We start from the raw sequence: 10,742 nt of genomic DNA, 5'->3' as shown, positions 1-10,742 counted from the left end.
TTTTTTTTTTTTTTTAGAGAGAGAAAGAGGTGGACTTGTGATTTGGAGCATTTGCCCATGTCTGGGGTATTATGTATCCCCACCACAATATATTCCACATACCGTGAAAGGTAAAAGAAGACAAGCTGAACTACCCCTAACCCACAGATACCCTAGATCCTGATTTCTGTCTCCATAGATTAGTTTCACATGTTCCAGAGCTTCACAAACAGGGGCTTGTATTGTAGGTACTTTTTTTTGGGTACAACTCTTTTTGCTCAGCAAGATGTTTTTGAGATTCATCTGTGTGGTTGCATATAACAGTAATTTGTTATTTTTCCTTATTATATGATATTATGTTGCCTCTCCAGGGCCACGCCAGGCCCGGGCCCCGGCGGCGCGTGCGTACACTCCGCGGCCGCCTCCCCGCAGGGGGAAGGGGCGGGGCCCGGCGCTAGGCGGCGTCCGGAGCGTGCGCACTAGCTCGATTCCCACCGCGCCTGTGCACATGCGCCTGGGGCGCCAGCCTGGCGGGGGCTGAGGGAGGGGCGGGGCTGGAGACGCGCGGGAGGTCGAAGGGCTAGGGGGTGATGGGCGTGAGCAGGTGGGCTGGGGAGAGGCCAGGCGCCCCGGATGGTTTTGAGTGCCTGCGGGGAGTACATAACCTCGTAAGGTCCCCACAGGTTTGGGAGAACCACCCTGCGTCAAGTTATTGGTTCTGCCAGCAATGGATGCAGGAAGACAAACAAATCCCAGCATCTCGTTATATCTTCACCCCAAGTCTTCATGAAAGAAGCTCATTTTAAGACTTTTGTTGTGGTAAGTAAACGTCACATTAAAAATTTGCCATTTTAGCCATTGTAACTGCACAATTCAGTGGCAGTAAGTATAGTCCCGTTTTGTGCAACCCACCTCCCCACCGTCTGTCTCTAGAACTTTCTCATCTTCCCCAACTGGAACTCTGTCTCCATTAAACACTAACTCCTCAGGCCCTCGCACCCACCCTCTGCTTCCGGTCTCTATGGATTTGACCCTCTAGGGGCGGCCTCCTGTGAGTGTAATCACACGGTATTTGTTCTTTGGTGACTAGCTGATTGCACTGAGCAAAATGTCCTCAACCAGTGGTTATGAAAGGAGGAAGCACGCAGCACAGAATAAATGGGGGGAAAAGACCATGAAAAGTCTCCCACATTGCTTTTCTTTTTCTCACATCTCTGAGCATTGTGTATACTTCATGGTGGGGTACACCACGTAGACAAAGGAAAGGCTCAGTCCACACTCTCCCAGAGTCCAGTCCATGGCCGCCTGGGAGTCAGCCCTGCACACTTTCAGTCTTGCTGCCTCCCTCATTCATTTAACGTTTAAATTGCAGCATGCTTGATACTTTGGAGCAATGTTAATAGGCACAATATAAATAGATACAATGTTAAAGATATATATATACATAAAATCGCAAAATGTGGCAAACTATAGAAATGTACATTGTAACCAGCTCTACCCTAATTCAAAAATGCTAAGGATGCTAGAGCCCTCCCTGGTGGCCCAACAGGTTAAAGCACAAGGCTACAAAGCTGTCCCCAGCCACTGTAACACAAGTTCCATTCCCAGCCCTGGAGGTGACCCACATGGAGCGGCAGACCTCTCCTGACACTGCTCCCTTCAGCAATGTACTTCACTCAATCTGCCTGTTCTGCTCCCAGCTGTTTCCGGTGAATCCTCTCAATACCCCAACACCTCTGGCCTGTACCCCAGTCTTGTATACATAAAAAGTAAATTTTTTTTTTAAATGCTCAGAACACCTACACCATTTCTGCAATAATTGTCATTTCAGTTACTGAGTGCTCCCATCCACTCGCCCAAAGTTTGAAGGAGTATTCGTCAGGCTTTAAATAATGCCACCGATTTCCCCAATGCTTGGCATTTCTATCTCCTAGTACACCAGGTGAGCTCTCTGTCATTTTATTTTAGGGTCTATGATAGTGTTTTTTAAATTGAGCTATAAATTGCATATAATAAGGACACAGTTCTAGAAAGTTTCTTGAGCTTTTGCAATTGCATACACCCATGTGAGCATTCCCGGAAACAAAATGCAGGACACAGCCATCTCTTTAGGGAGTTTTCCAGTGTCCTTTTCAGTTAATCTCCTTGGCCCCAACCAACTGTGGTGTGCTGGCTAATGTTTAACTTTTTTTTTTTTTTTTTAGAGAGAGAAAGAGGTGGACTTGTGATTTGGAGCATTTGCCCATGTCTGGGGTATTATGTATCCCCACCACAATATATTCCACATACCGTGAAAGGTAAAAGAAGACAAGCTGAACTACCCCTAACCCACAGATACCCTAGATCCTGATTTCTGTCTCCATAGATTAGTTTCACATGTTCCAGAGCTTCACAAACAGGGGCTTGTATTGTAGGTACTTTTTTTTGGGTACAACTCTTTTTGCTCAGCAAGATGTTTTTGAGATTCATCTGTGTGGTTGCATATAACAGTAATTTGTTATTTTTCCTTATTATATGATATTATGTTGCCTCTATTCTGGAAGTTGCCCTTCCTATTAAGAAATCAAATCTTTTCTAAAAATTACAATTGTTAGTTATCCTCAATTCCTACCCAGAGGCTCAGCTCACAACCACCTTTTTCATAAAGTCCAACTTTTCCTGTATCTGCCAGTTCCCTACTTCTTTCATTCCCAAATAGGCCCCACTTATTTCTGGCGTATGATCTTTGCTGTACTCTGATTCACATAGCTGTTCTTATGTGATGCTTTCCCTACTAGTTATGAAAGTGGATTTGTCTCCTTCTCTCCCAGGCAGCTCCTTGGATATGGTTGATAGTCCATACGTATGTGCAGCTGAATGAACCAAGTGTCCTCAGGGAGATATATTTCCTGCTAATCCCCTGATTCTCATCTCAACAGATGTGGAGTTTATAGCACAGCCTCACACCCTACTGAATCTTTACTAACAAGCACATTTTGCTCTACCAAAACTCTCCCTGTTACATATCTCTCTACTTATCATTGATTCCAATTACATCTTGCTTAGTATGTCTGCTCCCTGGTCCCAGAGACATGGGTGTCTCTTAAATTAATCCCCCACACCCCGGAAATAAGTTTCTAATAGCTTTGTTGATAGAGTCAATCCAAGGTGACATTTATCTTGTTTAGGTACAATCTGGTACTAATATCACATGTGTACACAGTTCCTATCTCAAAATGCACCCTGAACTTTATCTCTCTCACCTGTGCAATGGAGTAACTGAAAGAACGGCTGGTCAGACTCCTTTGAAAAGCCATTTAGCACCATCTAGAATATACTATAACCCTGCCAATTTTTCCCCTAGGCATATAACCTAGAAAATGCCAAGGAGATATGTACAATGATTTTCTTGATGACAAAAGTCTGGAAACCACACAACTGTCCATAATTGGAGAGATGAAAACTCATATTCTAGCATGGCTCATAAAAACAAATGTTACATAGCAGCAGGCTCCCAAATAACAACAAGGTAAACAAATGTTAGAAACACAAAGTTACAGAAGACTCTGACACCATTTCTTTTTTTTTCTTTTTTTTACAAAAGTTTATTTTTACATCATTTTGTACATTTTTTTTCCATCTCAATTGTAATCCCCGCGGGTTTCCCATCACCAAGTCACCCATGTGCCATCACCATAATCCCGTGCATTTCCCTCCCCCCAACCCGTTTTTGATCCCATTCCCCACTCCACCCCCGCAAAATGTCTCTGGTATATGGTTGTTCATTATTTTTGTTATTTTCCACCTGGACTCTGACACCATTTCAATGAAATAGGAAAAAAAAAGTCTTGGCATCATTAGCCATTAGGTAAATGTAAATTAAAACCACAGCAAGACTATCATGCCCCTATCAGAATGACTAAAATTTATATGACGATAATAGCAAGTGTTGACAAAGATGCAAGAGTCATTGGTGAGGTTATCAAATAATACAGCCTCCCTGAAAAGTGATTTGGCAGTTTCTTAGAAAGTTAAATACACCCCAGAGGACCCAGGTCTCCTTGGTCTTTGCCCAAAAATAATGAGCTTTTAGTTTCTCACAAAAATGTGAATAGAGATGTTTGTAAAGTTTTATTTTTACTAGACCAAAACCTGAAAACAACCTAAATGTTCTTCAACAGGTGAATTTAAACAAAACAAGGCTTGATAAAATGTGAAAATTAAAGTTGGAGCTAGGATGACCAGTAGAGGGCGGTCGTCCACATTTTTTTTTCTCCCCCCACCACCCACCTCATTTGCTTACGCTTGTCTTCCTTGTCTGCCCTCAGAAAGTAGCCCATGAGCTCACACTTCCAAACAAGGAAGTCATCTACTGCACCAGGGAAGGTTTATCCTGCCTGGCAACAGCTACATCAATGAGAAGCACCACCATCCAGCCAACTGGAGTCCTCACTGCCCCCATTTTTTCTATAAAACCCAGTTGTCCTGAGTTGGGGTTTTTTTTTTTTGGGGGGAGGGTTATGTTTTGCCTATTCATTATGTGCCTATTCCAAATCATGACTTTTTTAAAAAGATTTATTTATTTATGCACAAAGAACTGGAGTACAGGCCAGAGGTGCAGGGGTAGAAAGAGGATTCACCAGAGAGAGAGTGGGGAGCAGAACAGGCAGATCCACTGAAACACACTGCTGAGGGGAGCAGTGAGCAAGACAGAAGGGGTCTGCTGGGCCATGTGGGTCACGTCCCTTGGCCAGGGATCAAACTTGTGCTGAAGTGGCTGTGGCTAGCTTCGTAGTACTGTGCTTTAACCTAGTGTTACTAGGTTACTACTGTGCTGTAACCGAGTGTTGTGCCACCAGGGAGGGTGCTCTAAATCATGAATCATATGGTTATTCCTGAGTAACCTTCTGTTGAGAAGTTGGCTGGCTATTTTTATTTAAAGTAGAACAAGTAAATAAAACTGTGTGGAGTAATTCCATACAATGGAATAATACTTAATAATTTATTTTAATTTTTTAAATGTATATATTCAGAACTGGGGTACAAGCCAGAGGTGCAGGGACAGTGAGAGGATTCACCAGAGACAGAGTGGGGAGCAGAACAGGTTGACTGACCAGTACACTGCTGAGGGGAGTGGCCGGCAGGTCAGGAGCGGTATGCAGGCCATGTGGATCACCTCCTGGGCCGGGGATCGAACTTGCACTGAAGCATCTGCAGCGAGCTTCCAGTGCTGTGCTCCCTCTTGTACCACCAGGGAGGGCCCTACCTAGTAATTTAAAGAAACAAACTATGGCTCCACAAAAACAAGACAAAACTTGGGAGAATCTCAAACATCATTGAAAAAAGGCATCTCTAGAAGTTATATAGATTATGGCTCAATTTATATGACATTGTTTTAATGACCAAATCATAGTCATGAGAACAGATTGGAGATTGCCATGGATCAGGATCTGGGGAAGATTGTGACTATAAGGAGTTTCTTTGGGGCAAGGGAAATGTTCTGTAGTGTGATTACAGTGGTGGTCACACCAATGTGAACATGTGACAAAATTTCACAGAGTCATATACATGTCCCCCACTCCCTCAAACAAGGAGTTCATGTATAAACCAGTGAGGTCAGAATAATTTCTGTATATCAGTGTGAAGTCCCAGATTTTCAACATTGTGTTCTGGCTACATAGAATGTTACTTGCGTGGGGGAAGCTGATGAAGGGCCCAGGTGAATGTCTGTATATGTGTGTGTGTGTGTGTGTGTGTGTGTGTATACACACACATATATATGTATATATATTGCGTATTTGATGTGAGCCTATATATATTGCATATTTGATGTGAGCCTACATTATATATATATATACACACACACGTGTGTGTGTGTATATATACACACACACATATATATATATATTGCATATTTGATGTGAGCCTACATTTATTTCAAAATATAAAGTTCAAAAATACAAGGCTAATATGGCAGTTACTCAAATAAATAAATAAATAAACAACCAGAACTACCCTATGGCTCAGCATTTCCACTCTGGGCATACAAAGAAGAGGATTGAAAACAGGGATTCAAACAGACATTTATTCTCCCATATCACAGCACGATTCATAACAAATGGAAGGTGGAAGCAACCCAGATGTCCATCAGTAGGTGAATGGATAAGTAAAGAGTGGCATATATATATATATATATATATATATATATATATATATATATATATGCAGGGGAATATTATTCAGTCATGAAAAGGAAGGAAATTCCATCATAGGCTACAACTTGGATGGGTCTTGAGGACATGATGCTCAGTAGAATAAGCCAGACACAGAAGGGCAAATCCTGTGTGACCCACTCCCAGGAGGGCCCTAGTGGAGTCACATCCAGAGGGACAGGAGGTAGAAGGTGGTGCCAGGGGCTGGGGGGAAAAACAAGGGCTAGTATTTACTGGAGACAGAGTTCCAGTTGGGGAAGAGGAGAAAGTTCTGGAGCTGGAGGGGAAGATGGTCACACAACAACATGGATCTGCTTTGTGCCATTGAGCTGTGTACTTAAACATGGTTAAATCAGCAAATTTTACATTATATATTTTATCATACTAAGTTAAAAAAATTAATGATGGTGAAAAAGGGAAAAACTACACCTTGTGATATAAAGGGATACAAAGTGTGGTTAATGGTCTGACAAAACCTCTGAGTTCCTGAAAAGCAGGAGACTTGCCTTCCTGGCGTCCCTGGTCACCAGTGCAGTGCTGAACATACCGCAGGTGAGTCCAGACAAGAAGGAAAAATTAAAGTTACCTGAAAGGATTCAGGGCATAATGATGCTGTGTGACCACTAGGACTTGTTGATTTACCCCAGCTCAAAGCCTGGTCCCTCCAGTCACTGGATATATTTTTAAAGATTTATTTTATTTATTTATACATACAAGAGCTGGGATGCAGGCCAGAGGTGTGGGGAGTTGAGAGGAGTCACTGAGACAGAGTGGGGAGCAGAACAGGCAGTGCACTGAAATCCACTGCTGAGGAGAGCAGCAGGGAGACAGGAGAGGTCTGCTGTGGGTCAGTCCCTGGCCTGGGATTGAACTCATGCTGCAGTGGCTGTTGATAGCTTCCTAGTGCTGAGACTTAACCCCTTGCGCCACCAGAGAGGCCCCAGTGACTGGATATTTTCCTGCTAAGTCCAGTGGAATCCTCATGAGACATTTCCCAGGAATTCTTATTTTTAGCAAATGCTGAGTCTCCCACTAGAACTCCAGAAACCATTTTGAGCTAGTTGCGAGAGACTGCAACTGACCAACTGACCATCCTCCCTCATGAAGTTGAAGGAAAAACACAGGTTTCTTTAAGGACCTTAGTAGTGTTGTGCTCATGCCACACAAGGGCCATTAGTTAGATTTTCAGGAATCTCAAGAGCTGGTTGTTAACACTTATTAAAAATTAAATGGGATAAAAATGCAATGAAATAAGTTATACTAAAAATGAAGGTAGTATACCTTGCTAGTGGAAAGGTAACTTGGTGCTGTCAGGCTGTGGAAAAAATAGGGTGATTCCTCAAAAAGTTAAACAAATTTACCGTATTATTCAGTAATTCCATAATCAGTTCTATGCCCAAGGAACTGAAATAGGTCTTGAATAGATATTTCACTCCCATAGTCAGAGCGGCACAAGTCATGGCAGCTAAAAGGTAGAAACAACCCAAGCATCCATCAACAGGTGAATGGATAAACAAAGGTGGTCCACCCATGCCATGGAATATTATTCAGCTATGAAAAAGAGTGAATGTACAATGCAGATTAACCTTGAAAACATTATGCTCAGTGAGAGATATCAGGTTCAAAGGAATTGCTGTGAAATGTTCATAACAGTCTCATACACAGAAATAATGTATAAATATTTTCTCCCATCCAGGATAGTGTCTTTAAGCTACTTATGTTTTTTCACTGTGTGAAAGCTTTTTAATTTGAGACAATCCTGTTCTCCAATATCTGACACCCCAAAACCTACTTTATGTTTTCCCAGATGAGCACTCACATTGCCACCAACTTCTAACTGTGCCAATAAAACTTGTCCAGAAGAAATGAAGTCAAATTGGGATTTTCATGTAATATCATAATCTTCCTGATCAAAGTCTCAATCTCAAGGGTTCTAGAAAGAGCTATGACTTTTTTTTTTTTTACAGGGGCAATAAAAACAATCTGGGCTTGGCAAGATCAGATAGGTGTATACAGACTTCTCTTTCAAGGTCAGCACTCAAGCAACCTTCAATCTCTGGAATGTTTGTCAGTGTGATTACTGTGTTCCTTCTGCAGTGCTCCCAATACTGTTTGGATAATTTAGCACATGGAGAGTCCCTCACAAATATGGAGCCTTGAAAACTCATTTCAACCCTCTGGGCCTCCGTTTACCCTTTTTCAACATGATAAGGGGACAGGGCTCTGCAAACCTTGCTTCGAGGGTCAGGTGGTCTCTCTCTACACAGTCCTACTTGGCTGTGTGGAATTCAAGCAGTCATGGACTGCACTGACAATGGCCACCCCAATCGGCTGCACCACAGAAGCTCAGTGTGTGGTGGGCTGTACCCTCCAGGTCTCTCTAAACATGAAATCACTGATGGATGCATTTCCCAGGACATAGCCCCCCCAGTAAGTGATGCCTGACTCCACTCTCTGCTGTTAAAGCAGCAATGCAATCACAGGCAATAAAAATAGGCAAATGGAATGGCTTTCGCCAGTTTGAGTTTGATGTATATTTTAGTGTTAGAAAATATTCCCAGGGCCTCCCTGGTGGCACAAGGGTTAAGTCTCAGCACTATGAAGCTGTCCACAGCTACAACAGCCTGAGTTTGTTCCCAGCCAAGGAGTGAGCCACAGGGTGCAGCAGACCTCTTCTGTCTCCCCACTGCTCCCCTCAGCAATGTATTTCAGTCAGTCCACCTGTTCTGCTTCCCATTCTGTCTCTGGTGAATCCTTTCACCTCCCCCCACCCCACCTCTGGCCTGCACCCCAGCTCTTGTATACATAAATAACTAAATCTTTTTTAAAAGAGAAAATATTCCCAGTTTTAAAAAAAGATTTATTGATGCATCCAGAACTAGGGTACAGACTAGGGGTGCAGGGGTGGTGAGAGAGTTCACCAGAGACAAAGTGGGGAGCAGAACAGACAGATTGACAAGTACACTGCTGAGGGGAGCAGGGGCAGGTCAGGAGAGATTGGCTGAGCCAAGTGGGTCACTCCTTGGCCTTCCTGGCTGGGGATTAAACTTGTGCTGAAGTGGTTGGGTCTTGTGGCTAGCTTCAGAATGCTGCACTTCAACCCACTACACCACCAGGGAGGGCCGCCTTTTCCCAGTTTGTTTACTTTTTAACCATTGAAGAAGATATACAACTCATTTTAAACCTGAAAGCCCTACAAAGGCAGGCAATAGATTGAATTTGGCTCATGGTTGGCCAACTCCTAGTGAGGGATTGGTGGCATCAGACTGGATGGCATTTGGGGCATACAACATGCCAGTGTTTTTTTATTACCAAGCTCAGTGAATAACTTCTCCCATGTTTCATTCATTCAGCATACTGTTCTTGGACCCCCGCTAGGCACCAGGCATCTGTCCGATTAACAATGGTGAACCAAATACAGTTCGTGTTCTCAGAACTCACAGTGAGGGAGACATAGGCTATGAACAAGGAGGTAATGAATACTTCTAATATCAGTAAGTGGCATGGAGGAAAATAAAACTAGGAGGAACAAGGCCAGAAAGTGTGGGTAGGGGAGGCTGCTGTTTCAATGGGTGTCAGAAAAGATCTCACTGAGAAGGTGACATTTGGGAGAAATGTGGGAGTGTGCCCACAGTGACAGGGAAGCGGAAAGGGAACGGTAGGTGCAAAGGTCCTGGGGCAGGATGGTGTCCGTGGTGTAGGAGGAACAGCGAGGAAACCCCAGAGAACTGGAGCAGAGTGAGGGAGGGAGTCAGGAAAACCGCTCTGCTTGTGAATGTCGGGGTGGGAGAAAGAGAAAAGCCAGGGACATTCCTCAACTTTGACCTGAAAATGTTTCCTGTCAGTGAAATGGGAATAGCAGCGGAAGGGATGGCTTTGGGAGAAGACAGGAGCTCAGTTTGGGCTGTGTTGAGTCTGAGGTGCTTGTGCAATCCCCGTGCACACGGAGACCCCCAAAAGGCAGCTGCATACACAGGTCACTTCCCAACCATCAGCAGTTAACTTTGAAAAGGAGATCAGACTTCTAGAAAGGCAGACACAGCACAAGTATTCCCATTGACAGTAGGAACCAAGATTATCCATTTGGAATTTAATATCTCACCTCTGATAGCCTGGAGAGATAGCACTGGGCTTACAGCGATTCACTGCCTTTTGGGAGGAAGAATAGGCAGGACATTGTTTAATGTCAGTGAAGGGATCAATAAAGAGTTGTGATATTCAGTGTTTGATAAATATTTGATGGCAGAGGTGAATGAATGATGAGTAAATGAATGAAGACAACGAAAGCGAGTGATTTATGTTCCAAGAAGTCCCTGACACAGCTGGCGTGGATGCCTTCACCCAAGACAACTTTTTTTTCCCCTGCTGCGTCACTGATGTTCTACTCACAGTCCCAGAGGCCATGGCTGCCTCCCCCCTCCCTTGACCCACATAGCGTATATTAATTCTATTTCACAGACAAAGAAACAGAGACCAGGAGAGGCAACATGAAGTGATCAAGAGTTAAAACTGACACTCGAACCCAACTCAGTGCTCAAGGCCCCATTATTTAAAAAGAGAAGCTTTCTAGCA

The 10,742-nt window shown here is 43.5% G+C and overlaps 1 protein-coding gene across 5 annotated transcripts in view; it reads left to right on the top strand.

Annotated features, from left to right (window-relative positions):
• Window positions 1-533: 533 nt before the first annotated feature.
• CREB3L3 (cAMP responsive element binding protein 3-like 3) overlaps window positions 534-10,742 on the top strand; it is a 34,795-nt gene continuing 24,586 nt past the window's right edge. For 3 of the 5 annotated variants that reach the window (XM_012729902.1, XM_012729903.1, XM_012729898.1), the window contains exon 1: window positions 534-798. The gene's annotated coding sequence lies outside the window, so the exon portion shown is untranslated. Of the gene's footprint in view, window positions 799-8,137; window positions 8,201-10,742 lie in introns of all 5 variants that reach the window. The other 2 variants (XM_012729901.1, XM_012729899.1) reach the window with 1 other exon arrangement.

This window comes from Condylura cristata, unplaced genomic scaffold, assembly GCF_000260355.1.
Source record: "Condylura cristata isolate star-nosed mole 26May11 unplaced genomic scaffold, ConCri1.0 scaffold00025, whole genome shotgun sequence".
Taxonomy (NCBI): Eukaryota; Metazoa; Chordata; class Mammalia; order Eulipotyphla; family Talpidae; genus Condylura; species Condylura cristata.
The sequence above is the reverse complement of the archived record's forward strand: the minus strand, read 5'-3'. Positions and strand labels throughout refer to the sequence as shown.